This window comes from Phragmites australis, chromosome 4, assembly GCF_958298935.1.
Source record: "Phragmites australis chromosome 4, lpPhrAust1.1, whole genome shotgun sequence".
NCBI classification, from domain to species: domain Eukaryota; kingdom Viridiplantae; phylum Streptophyta; class Magnoliopsida; order Poales; family Poaceae; genus Phragmites; species Phragmites australis.
Window position 1 is genome coordinate 17,992,042 of NC_084924.1, and position 26,247 is coordinate 18,018,288.

The 26,247-nt window shown below is 41.9% G+C and overlaps 1 pseudogene; it reads left to right on the plus strand.

The window, feature by feature from the left end:
• The first annotated feature begins 8,821 nt into the window (after window positions 1–8,821).
• LOC133914650 (uncharacterized) lies at window positions 8,822–26,003 on the plus strand (annotated as a pseudogene).
• Window positions 26,004–26,247: the final 244 nt, after the last annotated feature.

Sequence of the window (26,247 nt, forward strand, 5' to 3'; positions counted from 1 at the left end):
ACACAGAAATAGATCGAATCTTGTTGTTCAGTCAGTGGACCACAAGGATTAATCGCTTGTTGTCACCTTGTGATTGGGCAACATGAGCCATGTTTGCAAACGGACTGGGGCCTGATGATAGGAGCTGTATTTTGCCGCTAATTTTCTTGCAATCCCAAAAAACTGTAGTATTACTATCACTAACAAAGTGTTCGTATGTTGTAACAGTTTCTAAAGTTGACACACGATATCAATTTACTTCTCACACGAAGAAATTAAACCATTTGCTAAAGATAATATATTTAATTTTATAGATTGCAACAATATCTTGACTCTTGATTTGTAGTCACCAACTCTAGAAGAGGAATAGTGGCATGTAATTCCACAAAGAGGAATAGGGCCACTAAAAATAAAAGAGAAATAGTGAGCTAGTGGCAGAGAAGTGAACAAAAAAGAACAATGGACTGCCATTTGATATGTTGAAACTATTCGCAAATGAATTCAAGTTCAAATATAACTCTCTAAGGCCTATAGTGTTACAGCCAGCATGTCTCGAGATCAAGCAAATCGCATTTTCCTTCAAAAGCCCAAATCTACTAACATACCAATCTTAGTTGTAGAAGTGCAGAACACCACACCAATCGATGTGAGCACGCATGCACGTGGGGGCGTGGAGAGGAAGAGATGCAGTGAGTGGCAGGGAGATGGATGGATAACACAACGAATGGGTTGTGGAGGATGGGTGGTTGGAGAAGGAGGCCCTGGGCAGTTTTGCGCGCCGGGGGGGGGGGGGTCGAGTAGTTGGAAAAAGGAGTCATACACGGTTTTATGGGTTTTTTTTCTTAATTTTTTATTAGGTGGAGTTGGGAACGAGAGGTGGGAGGGTGTGACGCACGAATCAACTCTTGTTTTATACAGTAGAGATTAATAGTTAAAAGGCATGGGTTCTTCATGTGGATAGGTGGCCCACGTTGCCCGACATTCCGTGGGTCCTTGAACCGGTCTGCATGCGCATCCTTGGGCATTGGATCCTTGGCTGAGTCATGGCCTTGGTTCAAACCTGGGTGACCGTAGCTTAGTCACGACTCTAGACACATTTCTAGCCAGCTTGTGACTTGGGTTGGTGGCCCAAGCTAGTTTGGAGCCAGCCAGTCACCCGCAATAAAAAAGGTAGTCCACCTTGGGCCCCATGCCTACTCCCTCTTAAATTCTCACATGGCTCCGTTTGGATCATTTTCATCACTGGATCATGAACGGACAGATCTAAATGCAATTGACTAGATCACTGTTAGTATCGTGACACAAAACTCCAAGCAAGAGCCCTATCCAAATAGTCATTCAAAATCACTATACAATAACTGACTAGCCACCCATCTTAGTAGAGTGCCATGGATTCCTAAAGGAATAACCCCTTCCGAGTGCCATAATAGCATGAGCATCTGTTGTGCTCGTGTGGTCACCGAGCTCGGATGATGACGTTCTTCGATGTAGAAACCTTCGGTGGGAGGTTCTTCAAGTGTCCCACAATAGACCACGATTTCATGGTATGTTCCCATTTTCCACTCTTTTGCACCTTCTAATTCCATATTCTAAACTACACTCCTTGTGGCTTCAAGCAATGGATCGGCACAATGAGGCCATTGTACAATGGGGGATGAATCAAAGAGATCTAAACCAAACGAGAGTACATCTTTAGGATGGAGGAAGCATGCCGGAGGCAGGAGGCATGTTGGATGCAGTATGAGGAATGTCAGCAGTGAGAACAGGGATGCAAGCGGCAGGATGAGAACCTTCAAAGGGAAGTCGAGGAATGTTGTCTCCAGGAGGAGGAATTAAATGTGCAAGAGGATGAACTTAAAAAGCATGAGAAACTACTTCAGAGATGTGTAGGCTCTCTTGCATCGCTAAGAAGAGGAGGAGTACGAATCAATGCGTGCGAGAAGGAGAAATATCTTCGCTCTGTGCAGTAGATTCCCTATTCTATCCACAACATTTTAGTATCCTAAATCATGTACCGTGGTCTTTGTATTTACCCTAGACATCTTGTATCCACATCTATCTATTAATAAAAATGTTGGATTCTACTATCCAATTAAATTATTTCTGTAAATAAAAACTGTCATGTTTTATATAAAATACTTCTCACCCACCAGAGGGAAAGAAGAATCTTTGCACAGACACGTGGACTAGCACATCATTTCTCACATGTTTAGCGGGCGAGATTTAAAAAATACCCATTGAATTGGCGAGAAGCGCCTATATTTACAATTCTTTTTAAAATAGACGCATATTTCTAATATATTTGAAAATAAAAATAAAAAATTCAACACATCTGCACCCAGGAACAATGTTGTTGGCGGTTGGGTTGAAAAGCCCTTCAGTAATTCAAACAAAATCCCATTAATGATTCAACATATGTACCTATAAATCCGTGATCCGGGAGATTTTTTATTTTTATATTTTTAAAATGAAAAATATAAATATAGGTGGCCATTTTGAAAAATTACAAAACTAGGCTCATGTCGCCCATTTGAAGACATGTTTCTTTTTTTAAATGAAATAAGGATTGATTTAAGGGTTAGATTTTAGAATTGTTGCAGATTATTTGGATGTCGACAATTTGATTCGCAAAGTTAAATGTCTACGACGAAACGAAAAGTGTGTGGTACATGGTTGTAAATTTTACAATGCAAGTGATAAAACATAGGTTCTACTACATTGAGTGAGGATCCCCCCCCCCTTCTCTCACGTGCAACTTCGTGCTCCTCGTCTTTCTGGTGACGCAGGAGGGCTTGACGCATGTGAAGTAGCTCCTTATATCTTTGAAGTTTAGCCTCCTGCCTCATTAAAATGTCTTCCTAGGGGCAGTGTTCCTCCTCTTGCCTTTGAAGGCCCTCAACCTACCGCTCGAGTGCATGTTCTTGCCACTAATGTTCTTCTTGCCATGCATGTTGTGCCACATGCCTCTGTCGTTCTTCCTCCATCCTGATCTTGTACTCTCTTTTCGTTTTGGGCTCTCTGATCCATCCCCTATTGAACGGTGACCTAACCACGTCGATCCATTTCTTGAAGTGGCAAGACTGTTTAATAAGTAAATGTTACGTTATGAGTGTAGTTCGCAATATGGATTTGGCATGTTTGGAAGAGTGGGAAAGACGATCATACCTTGAAATCAGGGTTTAGTTCGGGACACATGAAGAATCTCCTACCAAAGGTCTCCACCTCGAAGTACGTTGACATGTGTGCTCGCTCACCATATAAGCACAATAGATGCTTATGCCAGTGTGGCACAATTTGTTACATAGTTAGTTATTACAATATGAAAATAACAAGTCTGACAACATGACCACAATCGGTCACATAACTCCATATTGTATGGATGAAGAAGTTGATCGATGAGGTCGGGAATGTCTCCCATTGGAAACCAAGCTAGAAAGACTTGCTTCACCGTCGTTGCCGCCTGCTTGACCTTGGGTGCACTTTTTGGAAGTGTATCTAGTTCCGCTACACTTGCTGCAATATTTGACACAACGCTCGGCTTTAGATTCGTCTATGTCATTACAAATCCTTGTGGCCTTGTGATGTCCCTTCTTCTACTTCATGTTGTTGGGATCTGGGACATACAATTTGTTCGGTCCAGGGTTTATTGTGAATGAACCCACAATCCCGAACCCATATTGCTCATGGTTCCACGTCTGGTAGACAACTTCCTTCATGAAGTAGCTGGAGACATACCTCCTAGTCCTCAAGTGATGCTCACCACAAGAAGCAATGACATGAGAGCAAGGCTTCTAGCAGGTGTAACTGCAATTTTCATTTGTGAGAACACACTCGTGAATAATTCTTTCACGGTTGGCCCCCTCCGACCTTTGTCCCTACATAGAATTCCATATCGGTGTTGCGTAATCACCATGGATTTCACCCGATGCATCTGTGTCTTCTTCGTCTTATTATCCTGTACTAAGTCAACTTTGTCCCATAGATCAACCAACTGTCATTCATTACCGCTGATGCTATTGCATACCGCTCCATGAAATATTTACATGTCCCCTGCAAAATGAATTCCATAATTCCAACTAGTGGCAGTCCCCTAGTACCTTTCATGATCTAGTTGTATACCTCAACTAAGTTTATGTTCATGATTACATACCTTGCTCCGTTGGTATTATAGAGCAGAGCCCACTTCTCATTCGACTCATTCCTGATCCACTCGGAGAACATCCTTATAGATGATCGGGTCACTACCACAAAATCTTTGAAAGCAGATGATATCTCACAAATGGTTTCTTAGGACCCGTCACAGATAAAATATTCTCATACGGTTGCTAAGACAGACGTGTCTATAATAAGCCAGGCATCTAGGTGTGAATGAACTCACATACAATTTTTATAAATCTGTTTGTTTCTATCATACAGACACAAACGTCTTTTAGAAAAATCTGTCTATGATATTGTTATAGACGGTTTCTTATAAGATCCGTTTGTATCTATTCGGTAGACACAGACATATTTTATAAACACCCGTATGTATTTAAAGACCCGTGAATGTATTCAAATTTGATTGCCTGTCTCCCTAACCCTTTTGGTTTCCAACACACACAAACCACTCATCTCCCCCAGCTCTTTTGTCTTCCCGAACACACAACCCCGCAATATAAAGCAACGAGGAGTGTTCCTCTTCCTCACTTGTCATATCCAATTGTGTAACTGCACTGATAAGTGAGGAGTGTTTTGCATCCTCACTTGCCATCAGTGTCAGAGAAGCGAGATCTCGACGGGGGCTGAATCTCTTTCACTGCACTGAGGTGAGTATCATATGGTTACCTTCGCGGTTTAGTTAGAATTTGTTAGGTTTTCATTGCTTTGATCTGTCCAACTGATGGCACAACCTTGTTTCCATCGTAGATTTGCAATGACGCAATTCACGACAATCAGGAGGTGGCTGGATGGGGTGTTCCCTATGACGGCTTTGATGGCATGGATGCTTAGCGTCGACTTCGACATGATGGAATTCATCTTCTTCGCTGCTATGAAGGCTCCCTCCGTTGACCCTGTGTACACCGTCAACCGTGTTCTCCATTCTATTCTATCGGATGGAAATTTCTTCATTGTTGTTCATCAGAATAGAGACATTTTCGTCAACTGCAAGATATGCTTGAATGCTCTGCTAAACCATGACTGTCGGTTTAGCTGTAATGCAGTCTGATTCTGGATGATGTGTGAGATAGTCAAGGTGCAGCTATATCTGGATGACTACGATATGCTAATTGAAGATGATGTTTGGATTGACATTGTGCTAAAACGCAGAGGCTAAGATGTTGTCTATCACCTCATCTGTTTGAAAGATGGTCGATCGACCCAATTTTGTCGATCACTTTTCATTTTTTGGAAGACGGCGTCACCATGATGTCAATCATTTCATCCTTTTGGAATACGGTGTCGATTGACCAATGATATATAACTAGTTAGGTTTATGTATTCTGAACAATATGTGATTTGCATATGTATGATATTCTTAACTTTTGTATATATATGTAAATGCATGTGTTTTATATTATGAACAATATGTGATCGATGTTCTGAACAATATATCAATGTGTTTGATTTGAGAATCATAAAGTGTGTATCTGCGTGACCCTTCCCCGTATAAGCAATTTTCCTTCCTGGCTGCTTATAGGGGGAAAGGGAGATACATACGGTTTATATAAAAATTTGTATGTGAACATTAACACAGACGAGTTTAAACAAAATCCGTATGTGACTATTAGTAATCGCAAATACCGTATGTGACTCTTACACGCACAAACAGTTTTTAGAAAATCCGTCTATATGTAAATGTATTACAGATGGTTCTGAAACCGTCTGTAATAAGCTCGATATTACAAATATTTTCGTATAGACGAAACCTATAACCATGTGTGATAGTGTTTAAAATCTATCTGTAAATACCCGTTCTAGGGTAGTTGGTCCTCGTCATCTTTGGAGTATCCAGAGGGGTGCTACAAAGAGCAATAGAGATGTCCTCCTCTCCCTTCATTGGTCTTCGTGTTTGCTCTGCTGTTTTTTTTGGGGTAAGCTCATCAAGAGTTTTCCATAAAGCATTGAACTTCCACTGCTGGTTCTGATTACACACCCTCTTAAAAAGGTTCATTAAGTTCTTGTTGTTGAACTGTTTGAAGAAGTTGGCACCTAAATATCTCATGCATTACATACTTGCTCTGCAAATCTTGTCGGATGGGTCCCACTCTCCAAACCCGACACATCTACCCCTTGTGTACCATAAACAATGTCTCATTCCCTATAAAAATTCTTAAGCTCCCATTTATTCGACATACCTTCCCATAAATGACACAAAACTATACTATTATTTCGACTAATAACAAGTATATGTGCTAGATCTACTAAAACAAAACATATTATATCAATCTGCTAGGGTTCATAAAAAATACTAGATCTAAGTTCTAACTTATGTCAGAAACTAGATCTGATGGTTAACCTAACTGGTTTGTAAACAAATAGCTAAATTAAGACTCTTTACCTTCACCACAAATGGATTCTAGCAGGACTTTGCCGCTCTCCTCTCCTCTCCTCTCCCGTTCTATTGCAGGCAAACCACTCAAATGAGCATTATGCTCGGTGGCAGATCCAGCATGTCCTTTAAATAGGGCAACCGTTCATCCGTTGTACGGGCGACAGGTCGACGTGGACTCTATGGTGACCAATGGACTGCGTCCATGTCGACCTATCGCATGTTGGAGGAGCGGAGTCTAGTTTTGCAAATTTTCAAAATGGTATCATAAATTTGTGAATTTTTCATTTAAAAATATAAAATACTTTTTTCTATGATCCTTATCTTTTTTTTTTGAGAAGGGATGGAATTATATTAAAACAGTAGCACATTATATCCCCATGTTACAACAAAGACCCTGTGAAAAGGAAATTTTACATCCAAGTCCCCAAGGGTCATCTTCAGGAGGGTCCACAAGGTCGTCGTCGCCGCCGCCGGTTGGAACCACCGTAGCTTGACGTCCCACAACATCGAAGATTGGTTGGAGCCTGAAGGCAAATCCTGCCCCGACGAAGAAGCATCAAAGTTTTTCGCCAACAAGTGCATCACGTCGAACAAGGCGACGCAATCTTGAAACGATGAACGCCCCGGCATCGCTACACGGTCGACGGCCTTAACTTCATTGTTGTGGATTGGATCTGGCACATCGAGATCCAACACAAATCCGCTGCGACTGCTAAAAGCACATGGCCGGAAGCAGGAACTGTGACTGTTGGTATAATCGACGACCTGGTAAGCAAGATCCACCGCCGTTGAAGAGCTCACCGATGAGGAAAAGGGACCCAGCACGGGGGCATCACAAATCTCCATCCCATCCACAAAAAGGAATAGAGAAACTAAGCTCATCCGACCTTCATCGGATCTAGCACCGCCAAGGACGCCGTCTCCGGAGGAGTTGATGATGAAAGAGACCGTGAGCGGCCGGGATCCGACGCCGTCGCCACCGCCAAAACCAGAGCCGGCACCACGGGACAAAAACCCCTCCATGTCTTTTCCAAGAATAGCACCACCGCCAGCGATACGCTCAGAGATGACCAAAGGAGAACAAAAGGGCCTAAGCGTGCTACACACGATGGCCAAACCTCGATCTAACCTAGCAAATTACCCTATACTAAGCTAGATATCTACAACTGGCACCAGTTCTTACTTCCCCTCCTCCTCCGTTGGCCGGAGAGGCCGCTTGAGGGGAGAGAGGAGCAGACGCCAGAGCGAAATTGCCTCCCGATCGCCTGCCTCTACTGTAGCAAGGGAAAAGAGGAGGAGAGTCGAGACTCCCTTCTGTGATCCTTATCTTGTTGACGCAGTATGCGTGTGTCACTGACCCTTTGCTCGATCTGCCCACTGGAGTAGGCTCCTTGGACAATTGGCCCATGAGTCCATGTGCGATTTTTGCTGCTAACGGACCTATGGGATGCACAAGGTGATTCATAACTAGGTCCGTAAAGTAATTCTGACAGGCCTAGTTTGGAGCCTGCCTGTTCAGCGTTCACAGCACAACAGAGAAACGGGATAGATTGGAGACCAAGGTGAAGCCATGCCAGGGACTTTCCACAGAGCTCTCGAGCGAAGGCGATCGAGGCAATTCCGAGGTGAACGGCTATCGACCGGCCCCTCCCTCGACGCAGGAGGGTGGCCTGGCCTTCTAGTGGTCATTACTAGTATAGGTAGTAGTTAGTTTACTTTTTAATCTAGTTGTTAGGTTAGTTTATAGTTTCTTCCGATGGAATTTGTTATAGAGGAGGATTCCGATAGGTTCTTTTGTTCTTCAAATTGCCTGCTTACTATGTTGGTTTCTGGTGGTTTTGTTGTCCTACTTCCTCCAAAAGGGAAAGATGTATCCTACCTCATTTGACAGGGTCGTCCGGTTTGTTCAACGGTCTAATGATGCTTTGCGCGGCTGATGGTGGCTCAAAAAACTTGATAGGCCTTTTCTGGCCCTATCTCGTCAGTGGTGGACGTATCGACGCCGGCTCCTTCGATTCAGCTTGACAGCGACAATTAGAGAAGCTTTTGGTATTACGGATTGAGACCTATGTGTGTTTTATTATGCAATCTTCAAGTTTCTAATTGTATTGATAATGATCGAATAAAGTTGTTCTGTTTTTTAAAAAAAAAAGCACATTAGAGAAACAAACAAAAGGTAGGATCCCCCTCTCTTCTCTCTAAAAAACAAAAGGGTGGATGATGGCGGACACTGTTCTTAGGCAGCAGTGACCGACTGACGGACCGATCGGGTTGGAGCACGGCGGGCGATCAGGCAGGCAGCCAAATCTGATGCCGGAGCAACCCAGATCCGACGCCCCGATGGAGTGGTCGACGGTGCAACACCTGGACCTCCGCCACTCCGACGGCAGCTGCAGCACCTCGGCCTGCCCGATGTAGCTGCACGCCGTCGCCTTTCGCGCCTCCCAGGCCATCGTCGCCGTTGCCATCGGCACCCACATCGTCGGTGCGTTCTCTCTTACGCTGCTTTGACTCAGTCACTGTAGCCTCATCCTAGGTACTTGGGTGGAGCACCAAGGGGGTGCTCGTGCAGTGTGTTGGTTGTCCCGGTGCTGATCTGAGGTGGGGGGACACTTGAATTGGGTTCGCTCGGGTGATGGAATGGAGGGAGTTGGAATTAGGGAGTCGGTCAGTTGACAGGTACGTTAAGAGATGATGATCTCTAGTGACTCAACTGTAGTCACCTCTGTTGGATCCCATTTTTAAACAATTCTATCGCTCAAGTAATGTTCACCCGTCATATGGAGTACCACGAACCTGCAGTAACGGATTGGTTAATTTATAGATCAGTTCCATAGCTTGATGTGTGCTTTCGGTGATGATTTTGGTAGTTAAACACCTGGGGTTTGGTACAAGGTACCATGTAACCGCATGAGGTGTAAACTTACATTTCACTAGGTTTTATAATTCAGTTTTTGTACCGTGTAGCCACGTCCATTATCTGTGGATAACTAGCATATTCTTGGCTTAGGATGCTGAAAAACATGGTATCATCAGAATAAGTTGGTCTTAACAACCTTAGTATCACACTCACGCATCTGGTGACCTCAAATTTTGGATGCTACAACAAGTAGTGTGTTGGTTCATTTCATCTTTATACTCTCTACGTTCTAGACATCTTGCGCCTTCGTTCTTCCACTAGCTCCACTACTCGTGTGTCATCTGCTGCATCGTCCTCCACTTCATCTTTTGCCAAGTGGCATCATCATCTTGGTCACTTGTGTGGATCGCGTCTGTCTACTTTAGTTCGTCAGGGTCATTTAGGTCCTACGTCCATTGAGCCCACTATTCATTGTAAGGGTTGCAAGCTTGGCAAACAGTTCCAACTCCTATATTCTCCTTTGATCTTATTCATTCCGATGTATGTGGTTCTTCACCTTTTGCTTCAAAAGGTGGTCATAGTTATTATGTCATTTTTATTGATGATCATTCTCGATATACGTGGATTTATTTTATGAGACATCGCTCCCAGTTGCGTTCTATATATCTATCTTTTGCTCGTATGGTTCATACTCAGTTCTCTATTGCCAATAAAGTCTTTCGCTCTGACTCTGGAGGAGAATATATCTCCTCTGTCTTCCGTCAATTTCTCACCTCTGAGGGTACTCTTGCTCAACTCTCATGCCCCGGGGCTTATGCTCAAAATGGTGTTTCTGAACGCAAACATCGCCATCTTATAGAGACTGCATGCACACTCCTCATTGCATCTTTTGTTCCTTCTTATTTCTAGGGTGAAGCTGTTTCTACAGCTGTATACCTTATCAATCGGCAATCATCTTCAAAGCTGCCCAAAAAATGCCCTAGTGAGGCTCTTTTTGGCACTCCTAACTATGATCATCTTTGGGTTTTTGGTTGTACTTGACATGTCCAGCTTGCACCTCGTGAGCAGACTAAGTTGTATGCCTAGTTAGTTGAGTGTCTTTCTTGGATATAGTCCTAAGCATAAGGGCTATCGTTGCTATGATCCTTCCTCTCGTCGTATGCGTATTTCTCGTGATGTGACTTTTGTTGAGGATTGTCCCTTCTTTTATAATTCTTTCACTCAGCCCACATCATCTCCCACAGAGTCCACTTTTTCCCTATGTCTTCCTCCTCCGTCTGCTGATCATGCCCTTGTTCCATCTCAACCCACCTCTGATTCGGCTTCTGCTACTCCACCCATCCCTGCTCTGGATTCAGCTCCACCATATGTTCCACCTATCATCCATGTGTATACTCGTTGGACCACAACTCCTTCTAATCATCTGTCCAATCCCACCTCTTCGGCCAATCCTAATGCTCCTGTCTTTACTGATTCTGATGTTGTTGATGAGTTGCCTACTGGTCCTCGTTATAATCTACGTGATCGTGCTACTATTGCGGCTCCTGACAGGTTGGGTTTTCCTCGTGTGAGTGCAGTTGTAGCTGCAGAGCCATCTACTTATCAGGAGACATCTGGTATTTCTGAGTGGCAGTCTGCTATGTCTGAGGAGTTTCCTGCACTTGAACATACATGTACTTGGGATCTTGTTCCCATACCATCTCATGCAGACCCTATCACATGTACTTGGGTGTTTAAGATTAAATTCAATTAGTCTTTGGATACTAATCGCGAGAATGTATATTCTTCCTCAATATGCTATTTAGAGGAAAAGGATTAAAAGAACGTTCTCCCGTGCTTCCAGACATGTTGAGCTCCCCAAATTTTTGTACATTCAAAAAAGGAATTGATTCTGTAAAAGATGGGATCAACCAATAAAGTCTAAAAATGAAACCCTTTATTTTGCAAGACAAATAAACAATTCAATGATCAAATAATAATACTAGTCTATTATGGTTCGAGAGGAGGTAAGAGGATCCACCCAAATGCTACAGTGGAAGTGTGTTGAATGATACATTTTGACTAGAAAAGGCTATGCTCGATTATTTCGAGCACAGGCTTCTTCGGTAAAGAGGAATCGTCACTCCATATTAGGTATTTCTGTCTACACTTCGCTCAAATGATAGGGTTGCCCCCTTGCATGTACTCTCATACACATACAAGATTTTTTATTTAAAGAAATAAAAATTGCTAAAAAAATGAGCTGATTACTCCTTTTTTCTTTCATTTTAAAGAGTGGCATCCTATGTCCACTATCTCGATCGAGATATGAAGGTCAGAATAAATAGAATAATGATGAATGAAAAAAAAGAGAAAATCCTTTAGTTGGATAACAATACCTCGCTCTTTATACGGGAGCAGCCCTAGCTGAGTATTTTATGTACCGCGAATGACGTACTTTAATAATTTATGATGATTTCTCCAAACAGGCACAAGCTTATCACCAAATGAGTGGGTATAAGTTAAATTTGTAGATACTATACGTATGCGAGACACGTTAGGAGTAGAAAAGGGATTTAATGAAAATTGATAAATCTTTTATTTTAATAAAATTGTCACCAGGAGAGGCAAATACAAGGGGTACACCTAATTACTAAGACTGAGGAAGTCGCAATTAATGCAAAAACAGCTAATAGGAAAGCAATAGTCATATTTAGAATCCTCAAAGCTACCATCAAATAAAGTTGACTACAAGGGATTTTTCAGGTTGATTCATTCAGCCGTGAAGTCCCCCGCATGGGTATCTAGGAAATAGTTACTTCCAAGTGAATCTTCCCTAGATACCTAAAATATATTTTATCATGATCCATTTCATGAAGACAAAGTCAGATGGTTCTATTGAGAGATACAAAGCTCGTCTTGTTGCTAGAGGTTTTCAACAGACCAAGGTCGTGATTATGATGAGACATTTGCTCCTGTTGCTTACATGACCACAGTTCACACCTTGATTGCAGTAGCTGCTACTCATTCCTGGACTATTTCTCAGATGGATATTAAGAATGCTTTTCTTCATGGTGATTTGAATGAGGAATTTTATATGCAGCCACCCCCAGGCGTTGATGCTCCTACAAGATATGTTTGTCGTCTTCGTCGAGTTTTATATGGCCTCAAACAAGCTCCTCGTGCTTAGTTTGAGCGGTTTGTTTCTGTTATACATGTTGTTGTTTTTTCCCCTAGTAATCATGATTCTCCTTTATTTATTCATCTATCTCCAAAAGTGCGTACTTTGCTTCTCCTTTATGTTGATGATATGTGATTACAGGAGATGATGTTGAACATGTTGCTCATGTGAAGAAGCAACTCAGTGAGCAGTTTCAGATGTCTGATTTAGGCCCTATTAGTTATTTATTGTGGATTGAAGTTATGAGTTTTGAAAAAGTTTTATATCTTTCTCAATATAAATGCATTCAGGATCTCATGGCTAGCTCTGACATTACTGATAATCAGACAATTGCTACACTTATGGAGCTTCATTTGCAACTTCATCCTACTGATGGTACACACCTTGAGGACCCCTCTCGATATCGTCGTATTGTGGTAGTCTTGTTTATCTCACTGTTACCAGACCTGATATTGCACATGCAGTTTATATTTTGAGTCAGTTTGTGAGTGCTCTTACTTTTGTGCATTTTGGTCATTTGCTTCGGGTATTACGTTAAGCTTTATGCTTACTCGAACTCCACTTGGGTGAGTGATCTGATGGATTGACGTTTTGTCACTGACTATTGTATTCTTCTTGGTACTTCTCTTATATGGAAGTCTTAAGAACGGGCTGTTGTATCACGATCCAGTACAGAGGCAGAACTTTGAGCTCTTTTCACTACCACTTCAGAGATTGTATGGCTTTGTTAGTTGTTGGTTGATTTTGGTCTCTTGTGAAGCACCTATACCTCTTCTCTGTGATAATACTGGTGCTATACACATTACAAATGATCCTGTGAAGCATGAACTCACAAAGCATATTGGTGTTGATGCTTCTTTTACTCGGTCTCATTGTCATCAGAAAATCATTACTCTTCGGTATGTGCCATTAGAGTCGCAAGTTGTAGACTTCTTCACCAAAGCACAAACTCAAACACATCATCGACTTCATCTACTCAAACTCAGTTTTTCTGAGGCTCTGATACCACTTGAGTTTGAGGGGGTATTAAGTATATATGATAACATATTATCTTGGTATGGTAACATATTATTCTGGCCCATGAGGACTGGCTCTATATATTGTCATCAAATCTATTGGACGGATATGCTCTTCTCTTCACAATTCCAGTCAAGGTAACAAGTGTTAAATACTGTTAACATAGAAGTACTGCTGTAGTTTGTTGTAGAACTCAATGGAGTGCTTTAATTAGTTGCTATTTGGCTTGTGTATGATGCATATGGATCTTCCGAGTTGTCTCAATTTTCTCATTTGCTTGCAGAATTCGATGATCTGATGGGAAGCAAGATAGCTTCGATTGACCTTAGCGCTCGTGCTGTTCGTATGGCGTATAGCCCTACCACTAGTCATGTTGTCATTGCTATTCTTGAGGTCTGTCTCAGTGCTTCACTTTTTTTCTTTCTGAAGAAGTCATTCCATCCATTGCTAGAACTGTGAAGCACTTTTTTGTCACTAACTCCACAAGAAGGCAAATGCTTGCGGTACTGTGCACAGAAAGTCAGAAAAGTGATGATGCTTCATTCTTGTTATTAGGCAACTAGGAATATTCTTGTGCCCTTTTTAACTAGTTATCTGCCATGTAGCATTAACAATATTATTCTCTAGCAAGTTCTGAGTGCATGCACTGCTATGATCTACTGGTTGTGAGTTTTGAACCTTCTATTAATAGCTTGTTCAACCTTTGACACCCCCCCCCCCCCCTTATCTCTTGTTCTGCAGGATGCTGCAATCAGATCCTGTGATTTCGCCACGGAGCAGACACTTGTGCTGCACTCGCCTGGGAAAAAAAACAGATCATGTTTCAATAGATACAGAAGTCCATCTTGCATTGACACAGGTTATTCTCTTAGCTTTGCAGGTTATTTTTTGTGTGTTAGGAGGCTTAAAGTGGTCCTCCATTTGATTTTGTTTTTAAAAGTTTCACTTCCATGTGTTAACCTTTTGGTTTCTTCTAGCTGTTGGGACTGTTGAAGGAGGGAGACCGCCAACAAAAATAAAGACTGATCTTAAAAAGCCTATTGTTAACCTGGCTTGTTAACCTGGCTTGCCATCCCCGCCTCCCTGTCTTGGTAAACAATCATATGTTTACTTGCTTCTTGTTGTTGATTGCACACAGCAATATTCTATGTTGTCTTGTATTCTGCCTTTTCCAATATCTGACATACAAGCTTATGATTTTAGTATGTAGCTTATGCTGAAGGCTTGATACGAGCCTACAACATCCAGACATATGTTGTACACTACACCTTGCAACGTAGGATGCTGTACTTTATATTCATATATTTTAGTATGATTATCCACCTGTTAGCTTCTTAATTTACACAATTTTTTCAGTTGCTGTTGACAGTACAATTAAGCTAATGGGAGCTGGTGCTTTTGGGTTTCATCCGACCATAGAGTGGATATTTGTTGGTGATAGAGGTGGTACTCTCCTGGCATGGGATGTATCAACTGAGAGGCCAATTATGATTGGCATGTAAGTATCCTTATATATCATTGTGAGCGGAAAAACATGGTTGTGTTGTTCATTGTTTCTCCCCTTTCCAATACAGGGTGCTACTTTGATCTCGGTGCTACTTTGATCTCAGTGCTAATGAAATGTTCATCATTTGTGAAGTCAAACATCGAGTTGCTTAAAGCACTTTGATCTTGACATACTATCAAGCAGCTCAACAAAATTTGATCGGGTCTCCCATCAATATCCTTTTGTACGAAGTCTTGCATCTACCTTCCCCCCACTCTTCCTTCTTATCTGTAATACAAAATTATGCTAGCATGTTTATTTTATGTTTTAAATTGCCACTTTACTTTGTTGAGCACTTAACCACTATGTACTTTCGTTCTATGTCGTGGGTTGGACCAGCACTTCAATAAGTATGCTTGGGTGGGACAACAAAGTCCGATCAATCCTCTCCACTAGCTTCCCTCGTTCAGGTAAGATCCAGTAGTTTCCATACAACTTTTTGGTTATAATATGAGAATTCGAAGTTCCATTTTTAATTTTAATGATCAACATAGATTCTTTGTGATGCTTCCAGTTCTGTTAGCATGCTATCAATATGTTACTATCTTTTTCCTCCTATCAATTTGTTAGATTATGACCCGAATTTTTATTAGGACATACAAAGGACATCTTCGGTCCATATTCCGAAACAGTCCGTATTAGACTCGAGTTATATGTGTCTATCCCTATAAATATATCTTGTAAGCTGCAAGGAGAGCTGAGACGTTTATTGTAATCCTCTGTATTGTACACATCCCTGATATAGTGAAGATTGTCGATTGACGCTTATGGTTTTTTCCTGTAAGGGTTTTTCACGTAAAAATTATGTCTCGTGTTTGATTCTGTCGTGCTTGTTTTATTATAAATAGTACTAGAGCCAGATTAAATCTACACGAGAAACATAAAAAAAGATGTTCTTTTTTCTACCGTCTCGGATTCTTCTCGGCGAATCGACCGAAGCCCTTCTCGTTGAATCGATCGAAGCCGTCGCGGCGCATGCATGTGCCGGTCGCGGTGAAAAGTAGTACCAGAAAGCATCGGTATCGCCCATCACGCAAAGCACCTGGAAAAAAGAATCCGATCAAGTCTTGAGGTGAGATCTCAGCCGAAACCCAACACCGAAGACGTGAAAAAAAAATCAAATTTTCTACATGCACCCAAGGAAAGGTACCAGGAGATTGGTTTCTGATTTGATTGCTGCACGTACACGAAGTGTATCAGGATTTCTGCAGTTTATTGCTTTGTTCACACATGGTTGTACCAGAGAGTTGCAACCTATTTTGTTGTTGATTATTCTTCTCTATGACTTCTTTGAAGTATGATATTCCGCTGTTAGACTGAGATACAAGGTTTTCTCTATGGCAAGTCAAGATGCGAGCTGTTTTGCACATACTGATCTGGATGATGCGCTTGATAATTTTGAAAACAAAGATCAAAAGTCTTGGTCTAATGAAGAAAAGAGAAAGGATCGTAAGGTTTTGTCACAAATTCATCTCCATTTATCAAATAATATTTTGCAGGAGGTTTTGCAGGAGAAAACCGCTGCTCTTCTATGGTTAAAACTGAAATCAATCTGCATGTCAAAGGATCTGACCAGCAAAATGCATCTGAAGATGAAGCTGTTCATGCACAAATTACAAGAGGGTGGTTCTGTGTTGAATCATCTTTCAGTCTTTAAGGAGATCATTGCTGACCTACAATCCATGAATCATCTTTCAGTCTTTAAGGAGATCATTGCTGACCTACAATCCATGGAGGATGATGAGGACTTGAGTCTTATTCTTTTGTGCTCATTGTCTAGTTCTTTTGCAAACTTTAGAGATACCATATTATACAGTCATGATACACTAACTTTGAAAGAAGTTTATGAGGCCTTGCATGCCAAGAAAAAGATGAAACAGATGGTGTCTTCTGATGGCTCTACTTCTAATGGAGAAAGTTTGATTGTACGTGGCAGGACAAAAGAAAAGAATTTGCATAATAGCCAAAGAGATAAAAGTTCAAACGGTTACAAGGGTCGTTCGAAGTCCAGAGGTAAAGAAAAATTCTACAAGTATTGTAAGAAAAATAATCATGACATATCTGAATATTACAAGTTGAAGAATGAAGAAAAGAGAAAAGGTAAATCTAATGAAGAAGGTAAAGCTTATGTTGCTGCTTCTGATAATAGTTCTGATGGATAGACTCTCGTTGCTTTTGCTGGATGTGCTAGTAGTGGTGATGAATGGATTATTGACTCTGCTGTGTCTTTCCATATATGCATACATAGAGATTGGTTCACCACTTATAATTCTGTTCAAGATGCTGGTTCTGTTAGGATGGGTGATGATAACCTATGTCCAATTGTTGGAATTGGATCAATTATGATAAAGATGCATGATGGCATTGTTAGAACTTTGACAGATGTGAGGCATGTTCCAGATATGAAAAGGAATCTTATATCTTTGAGTACTCTTGATAATAAAGGGTATGATTGGTCAGGTGGAGATGGTATTTTAAAGGTGAAAAAAAAGGTTCCCTTATTGTAATAAAAGGTGATTTAAAGTCTGCCAATTTATATCATCTTCGAGGCACTATGATCACAGGTGATGCCGTTGTAAGTTCACATTTATTATCATATTTTGATGCAATTAATCTATGGCATATGCGTCTTGGGCATATGAGTAAACTTGGTTTGGCAGAAATGAGTAAGAGAGGTCTTCTTGATGAACATAGCATCAGCAAGCTAAAATTTTGTGAGCATTGTATTTTTAGCAAGTATAAGAGGGTGAAATTTAACACGTCGGTTCATACAACAGAAGGTATTCTTGATTATGTGCATTCTGATTTATGGGGACCATCTCGTAGGCCTTCGCTAGGTGGTTCTCGTTATATGTTAACTATTATTGAAGATTACTCTAGGAGAGTTTGGCCTTATTTCTTGAAGCATAAATCAGAAGCATTTAAAGCATTTGAAAAGTGGAAGGTTATGGTTGAAAGGCAAACTGAAAAGAAGGTAAAGAAACTTCACACTGATAATGGGATGGAATTTTGTTCTGATGAATTTGATTCATATTGTAAGTCTGAAGGCATTGTGAGGCACTACACTATTCCTGGTACTCCACAAAAAAATGGTGTAGCTGAGCGTATGAACAGAACTATCATCTCGAAGGTCCGTTGTATGTTGTCTAATGCAAGTATGCATAGGCGTTTTTGGGCTGAAGCCATTTCCATTGCTTCCTATCTTATTAATCGATCACCAAACATTGTCATTGATAAGAAAACTCCAATTGAGGTATGGTCTGGTTCTCCATCTGATTATTAAGAATTGAGAGTTGCTTATGCTCACGTTGATAATGGTGAATTGGAGCCTAGAGTTATTAAGTGTATCTTTTTTGTTATAGATCTGATGTTAAAGGTTATAAATTGTGTAATCCTGCAACACCAAAGGTGGTGATTAGTAGGAATATGGTATTTAATGAATCTGCTATGTTGCCTAATACTCCTGTTCAGAGTCAGCAGAGTTCTAGCGTACAGGTGGAGCATTTTACTAATGCAGAAAGTACATCAGATGCTGCTGTCCAAGATGCACTTATTGCTGAAAATTTATTTACTGATCATGATTCGTCTAGTGTTCCACCTTCTCTTATTGTGCAGTCTACACAATATTTTATTGCAGTTGATAGGCCTAGAAGACAAATTAATCCACACAAGAGGTTAATTGAGGAGTGTAATATTGTTGCCTATGCTTTAAATTGTGCAGAAGAAGTTGAAGGTAATGCAGAACCTTCTAATTATAATGAAGCTATTACTTCTTCTGATTGCAATAATTGGATGATTGCAATGCAAGATGAAATGGAGTCACTTGAAAAGAATGGTATTTGGGATTTAATCAAATTGCCAAAAGAGAAGAAGCATGTTCGTTGCAAGTGAATTTTCAAAAGAAAGGAGTGTATTTCTCCTAATGAAGCAGCAAGATAGAAAGCAAAGGTTGGTTGCTAAAGGTTATAGTCAGATTCCAGGTATTGATTATAATGATGTCTTCTCCCCTGTTGTGAAGCATAGTTCTATTCGCACTTTACTCAGTATTGTTGCTATGCGTGATTATGATCTTGAGCAATTAGATGTTAAAACTGCATTTTTACATGGGGAGTTAGATGAAGATATTTATATGGATCAACCCGAAGGTTTTGTTATTTCTGGAAAAGAAGACATTGTTTGTAAATTAAAGAAATCTCTTTACGGTTTGAAGCAATCCCATAGACAGTGGTACAAGAGGTTTGACTCCTTTATGCTCTCTAATGGTTTTAAGCATTCTGATTATGATAGTTATGTCTATTTGAAGACTGTTAATGGTTTAACTATTTATTTGTTTCTCTATGTCGATGATATGTTGATTGCTGCAAAGGATAAATTAGAAATAGTCAAATTGAAATCACAATTGAGTAGTGAATTTGAAATGAAGGATTTAGGTGCAGCAAAGAAAATTCTTAGCATAGAGATCATTAGAGATAGGAAAGTTGGCAAATTATATCTTAGTTAACAAGGCTCTATTGAGAAGGTCCTTCGTCGTTTTAATATGCATGATGCAAAACCAGTGAGTACTCCATTAGCTGCACATTTTACATTATCTTCAGCGTTATGTTCTGAGTCAGATTATGATGTTGAGTACATGTCTAGAGTTCCATATTCAAGTGCAATTGGTTCACTTATGTATGACATGGTCTGTTCTCATCCTGATTTATCTTATGCACTAAGTGTTGTTAGTAGATTCATGGCTAATCCTGGCAAAGAGCATTGGAAAGCTGTTCAGTGGATTTTCATATATGTGCGTGGTAGTTCTAATGCTTGTTTGCAGTTTGGGAAATTTGGAGATGCACTTGTTGGTTATGTTAACTCAGATTATACTGGTGATTTGGACAAGAAGAGATCTCTCACATGTTATATTTTCACCATTGATGGTTGTGTTGTTAGTTGGAAAGCATGTTTGCAAGCTATTGTTGCTTTATCAACTACTGAAGCTGAATATATGGCTATTTCTGAAGCATGCCAAGAAGTTGTTTGGCTGAGAGGTTTATACACTGAGCTTTATGAAGATAATATATTATGTGATAGTCAGAGTGCTATTTGCCTTACAAAAGATCAGATGTTTCATGAAAGAACAAAGCATATTGATGTGAGGTATCATTATATTTGAGATGTTATTGCTCAAAGTGATATTAAAATATGCAAGATAAGCACTCATGATAATCCTGCTGATATGATGATAAAACCAGTTTCTGCTACTTAATTTGAGCTATGCTCAAGTTTAGTTGGTGTTACAGTTTGAGTCCTAAAGATTTTTGGCATCGATGATATTTATTATTGAAGGGAGTTCATTAATTATTCTTTATTTGCTACAATATAGAATTCGTCTCAAGGTGGAATTTATTGGATTATGATCCGAATTCTTGTTGGGACATACAAGGGACACATTCGGCCTATGTTCCAGAACAGTCTGTATTAGACTTGAGTCGTATGTGTCCACCCCTATAAATATATCTTGTAAGCTGCAAGGAGAGCTAAGACGCTCATTGTAATCCCCTACACTGTACACATCCTTGATATAGTGAAGATCACCGATTGGCACCTGTGGTTTTCTCCCGTAAGGATTTTCCCAGAAAAAATCGTGTCTCATATTCGATCCTGTCGTGCTTATTTTATTACACAGTTTGTGCTGTACTAAACCATATGCCCTTTATATCTGCAGTATTACTTGGTGCATTGAACGACCGGCTGCTGCTTGTAAATCCGACAGATATAAATCTAAGACAGAAAACGGGAGTGGAAATAAAGAGCTGTTTATTTGGGCTTCTTGAACCTCTTCTTATTGGATTTGCTACCGTGCAGCAACACTGTGAGCTAAAACTTGATGTTTCAGAAGTTCTGTACCAAATAACCTCAAGGTATTTTTTTTTTGCTTGATTCCGCTGTCCACTTTTTAATATGCTAGTTAATTACTCTTGTTGAATATAGCACAGTGGTAATGCTATGTGATTGTTAATGGTCTATGTACTTGTTCTGATTAGCAGAATCTTTCTCATAGTTTTTGTATTGGTTGGATCTCCATGTTCTCATTACATTGTATTTGTTGGTTCTCATTTCTTGCAGGTTTGATAGGTTACGCATTACTCCAAGGTCATTGGACATATTAGCTAACGGATCTCCTGTTTGTGGAGACCTTGCTGTATCATTATCTCAAGCAGGACCTCAGTTTACCCAAGTGAGCTTAATCTGTGCTCTTATTGACAGCATTTTCTCTTTTGCTCGTGATAAATTGCTAATATTCTTCCCGATTTGTTTTAGATCATGCGCTGCAATTATGCAATCAAAGCTCTCTGGTTCTCTATCGCTCTGTCAATTCTGAAAGATGAGTTCCTGCGTTCCAGAGATTATCCTCAATGCCCTCCCGCTTCCCATCTGTTCCAGCGTTTCTGAGAGTTGGGATACACATGTATAGAGTACGTTCTGCTGGCATCTCTACCTGATCTTAATAAGGATATTGTCCTCACTTGTATGGCTAAATTGCAAATATTCATAACTTTTGTCCAATATAACATTTTTGAATCAACCAAATACTGAAGTATTTTAGAGGTAGTTCAATCTTTGTTTTTGGTTACATTTTGTGACAACCAATTTCCTAATACTTTAGACATGAGACATGCCCTAAAATTTTCAACTTTCACAATGAGTGGCCAACAAACACTGTCAAAGTAGATTATGTTAGGAAAATAAACCTGACCGAGATATGTTCTGGTCAGTGCGTGTGTGTCGTGGAGAGCGCGGAGAGCGCGGTGCGTTCGCATCGGTGAGTCCGAGTCATCCGGGAACGAGCATGTGGTGCTCGGGACGTTGAAGACCGAATCGTGCGGATCATGGCGAGCTGGCCGGGCAGGGAGTTCGTGGCTCCGAGTTGTGCGTCCCCTGGCTGTTAAATAGCCCTTGTACTCCATCGTTTCCTGGTGCCAAAGTCCAAAGAATAATCTAGCTAAGAGACAGGCGAGTTCGTCACCGGAAAATCTACTGTGCTTCTTCTACCTCGCGTTCGCTTGCTTCTTCTACCTCGCGTTCGCTTGTGTGTGTGCGTTCCTTGGCATAGTCGACAATTGGTACCAGAGCAAGGAACGAAGATGTCCGGCACTCCGCAGAAGCCCGGCATCGCGGCGGAGCGCGTCGTCCCCAACACCGGCGCAGTTGAGCTGCCGCTGCTGACCAAGACCAACTATCATGAGTGGTCATTGGTCATGCAGGTCAGCCTAGAGGCGTTGGAGCTCTGGGATGCTGTGGAGGCCGTCAGCGCCGAGCGCGCCAAGGATCGGCGGGCGCTGGCCGCCATCTTGCGCGCGGTGCCGCCGGAGATGAAGGCCGGGCTCGCCGTGAAGAAGTCGGCGAAAGAAGCGTGAGAGGCGGTGAAGATGATGAGGGTCAGCAATGATCGCGTGAAGTCCGCGAACGTGCAACGTCTCTTGAAGGAGTTCGAGAACGTCACGTTCCACGACGGGGAGTCCGTCGACGACTTCCCGATGCGCATCAACGGGCTTGTCGCCAGCTTGCGCGAGCTTGGCGAGGCAATGGAGGACAGCCGTGTGGTGAAGAAGATCCTGCGTGTGGTCCCAAAGAAGATGAAGCAGGTCACGGTGGCGATCGAGATGCTTATGGACCTCAACACCATGTCCGTGGAGGAGCTCGTCGAACGGCTGCGCGTGGCGGAGGAGCCTCGCGACGTCGATGAGGAGACGGGGGGTGCTGGGCGTCTGCTGCTCACTGAGGAGCAGTGGGAAGCTCGCCGGCGCAGTGGCAAGGAGCGTGCGCACGGCGGCGATGCGAGGCGCGGCGGAAATGCGCGGCGCGGAGGCGGCGGCGACAAGGGCAGTGGCAGCCACGTCGACGACAACGGCGGCAGTAGCACGTGCTCGGGGACCAGCGGGCGTTCGGAGCGCCGCAACCGAGGGAGGTGCTTCAACTGCGGCGTTCGTGGCCACCTCGCCAGGGACTACCGGGAGCCGAAGAAGGAGAGGGCCCTCCTCGCGGACGCCGACGAGGAGCCATGCCTGCTATGAGTCAGCGCGTATGGTGATGTCAGGTTTAGGGGGGTGATTGTTAGGAAAATAAACCTGACCGAGATATGTTCTGGTCAGTGCGTGTGTGTCGTAGAGAGCGCGGTGCATTCGCATCGGTGAGTCCGAGTCATCCGGGAACGAGCGTGTGGTGCTCGGGACGTTGAAGACCGAATCGTGCGGATCATGGCGAGCTGGCCGGGCAGGGAGTTCGTGGCTCCGAGTTGTGCGTCCCCTGACTGTTAAATAGCCCTTGTACTCCATCGTTTCCTGGTGCCAAAGTCCAGAGAATAATCTAGCTAAGAGACAGGCGAGTTCGTCGCCGGAAAATCTACTGTGCTTCTTCTACCTCGCGTTCGCTTGTGTGTGTGGGTTCCTGGGCATAGCCGACAGATTAGAGGCACTAAAGATGCACTTTGAACTTTCAGAACCTTTCCTAAATTTGCTTTGTGATATTCCCATGTTGCTCTGCTACAGACAGAATCCATAATCCATGCTAGTCACTTTAGTAAAATGTTCCGTGATGGGCTAGGCGCTCATCTAGCAAATTACCTGGTTGTCAGAATGATTAGCAAACCAGTCATGTAGAATTTTTCTTTATTCAATATAAAGCAATCTGTTCTGTGTGCTTGTTTTAGATATCTATCTGACCATTATGCATGCCCGCTGCTGATGAATAATACTAATAATAATCTTTCTTGCTATTATTAACACCATTTTATACTTTTATATAAGTTATTCCTCTTTGTTGGGTTTCATCTCTAGGCTACCTAACTTGCTTGGAACTAAAAGGCTTGTCGTTGTTGTGTGGACCATGACTAAATGATTTCTTTTTTTCTTTAATATCATTCAACTCTTTACTGCTTTGTACAAGTTGCTTTGTTTTTGTTGCTTCTACTTTCTTCTGTGCTGATTTTGAAAAGAGACCTGCTCTCACAAGAATTACAGCATAACATTCACTACATATTTTCAGGTACGGTCAGTTTGACAGTGCAAAAGAAACATTTGAGGTTATTGCAGATCATGAGAGCATGCTGGATCTATTTATATGTCACCTGAACCCTAGTGCATTGCAACGCCTTGCACAAAAGTTGGAGGAATCTGCTACAGATTCTGAGCTGAGGCGATACCTTGAGAGAATATTAAGAGTTCGTTCGACTGGATGGACGCAGGATGTATTTGCCAACTTTGCCGCTGAAAGTATGGTCCCTAAAGGTCCTGAATGGGCAGGTGGAAACTGGGACATCAAAACACCTACCAACATTAAGAGTATACCTCAATGGGAGCTTGCTGGTATTCCATCCGTTATTGCAGATCATATTGGTATGTACCTGGGTGTGATGAAGGGTCAGGTTAATGTTGTGGAAGTAAGTCAAAAGAGTCTGGTTAAAGCTATAGCAGCAGCCAGTAGTGATAATGCACAGCTGGCGTCTTCCGAATCAGCAGAGAAAAACAAAGCAATTGCTGGTGGTGATTCGGTTGGTGATACTCTGGCCAGGCAGCTGGGAGTCCAAATTGCATCTGCTGATGAACAGGCAAAAGCTGCTGAGGAGTTTAAAAAGACTTTGTATGGTGTTGATGGTGGAAGTAGTGATGAAGATGAGTCAACCTCAAAGACTAAAAAGATACATCTAAGGATACGTGATAAGCCGGCTGCATCTACTGTTGATGGTAACAAATTGAAAGAAGCCACTAACAGCTAGGCTTGGGTCCTCCACTGAGTAGGACAAGATCATTATCAGGGTCACCACTACGCAGCCAGGAGGTCCAGCAGCAGCTGTTTCTCCAGCAGTGCCAATTGCTGCAATTGATTTGTTTGGAACAAATGCTTTAGTGCAACCACAAGCACCCTCTGGTACCACAGGTCCTGTTATCGCAGGCATGGGAATGACGGCTGGACCTATCGCTGAGGACTTCTTCCAGAACACTATACCATCACAGCAACTTGCGGCTCAACTACTCCCTCCTGGAATAATCCTGTCACTAATGGCTCAACCTGCTCCTGGAATGAATCAAGGCCGACCAGTACCTAATCAAAACATGATGGCTATCGTTGGCCTTTAAGATGGTAGGGTGCTGCCACAAGCACTGCCTCAACAGTCCCAGTTTCCTCCGCAACCAGGCATTCCTATGGACTCTATTGGCCTGCCCGATGGTGGTGTTCCCCCACAGCCACTTCCTTCACAACCCCAAGCTCTTCCTTCACAGCCACAGGGCTTTCAACCTGCCATTCCTGTTCCATCACAACCAATTGATCTGTGTTCTCGAGGGTCCTGGAGTGGCAAAGCAAGCTGCTCGCCCTCCAGCACCTACTGCTGTGCGCCCTGGCCAGGTACTGTGTTTTTCCTGAAAAGGAATCTGATGGGTTTGGATTGCCTTCCTTGACACCCTTATCCATGATTACAGGTACCGCGTGGTGCTCCTGCTGCAGAATGCTACAAGATGGCTCTTGCTCATCTTGAGCAGAATCAGCTTACCGACGCACTATCTTGTTTGGATGAAGCATTCTTAGCCCTTGCAAAGGACCAGTAACGTGAAGCCGATATCAAAGTGCAGGCCACCATTTGTGCTCAATATAAGATTGCAAGATTGGAATTTGGAATGTGAAAGTTGATAAGAACTTAGAGAGTAAATCATATAATTTAGTTTGCAAGATTTCTATCTCTCTATTACAAGGATAGAACAATTTAAGAGTAATATATTTAGTTATATTGCTTTTATGTAATATGTTTGTATTTGAGCCATGCATGTGGAATTATCTTCATAGATAATGGTTTTAATTCAATAGAATCAATACCACATGATTTTATGTGGTTGATCATTCTGCGAAACCATACACATATATAATGTTTTAGAATGATAGATGGAAGTAGTCATTGGAATTTATTTTGATGACTTCTATGAAAAGGCTATATCACCATAAAATCAGACTATGATCTGACGTTATGGTGACCAGTTATATAGCTAGAATCTGGATATCTCACTATGGTTATATCTTGATTTTTCTGATAAAAAAACCTAGATCTTTGGTGCTATAAAGATATCTATATATGAATATCCTCTTTAACTCTCACCTAATGGTGTTATTAGAGTTGTGCT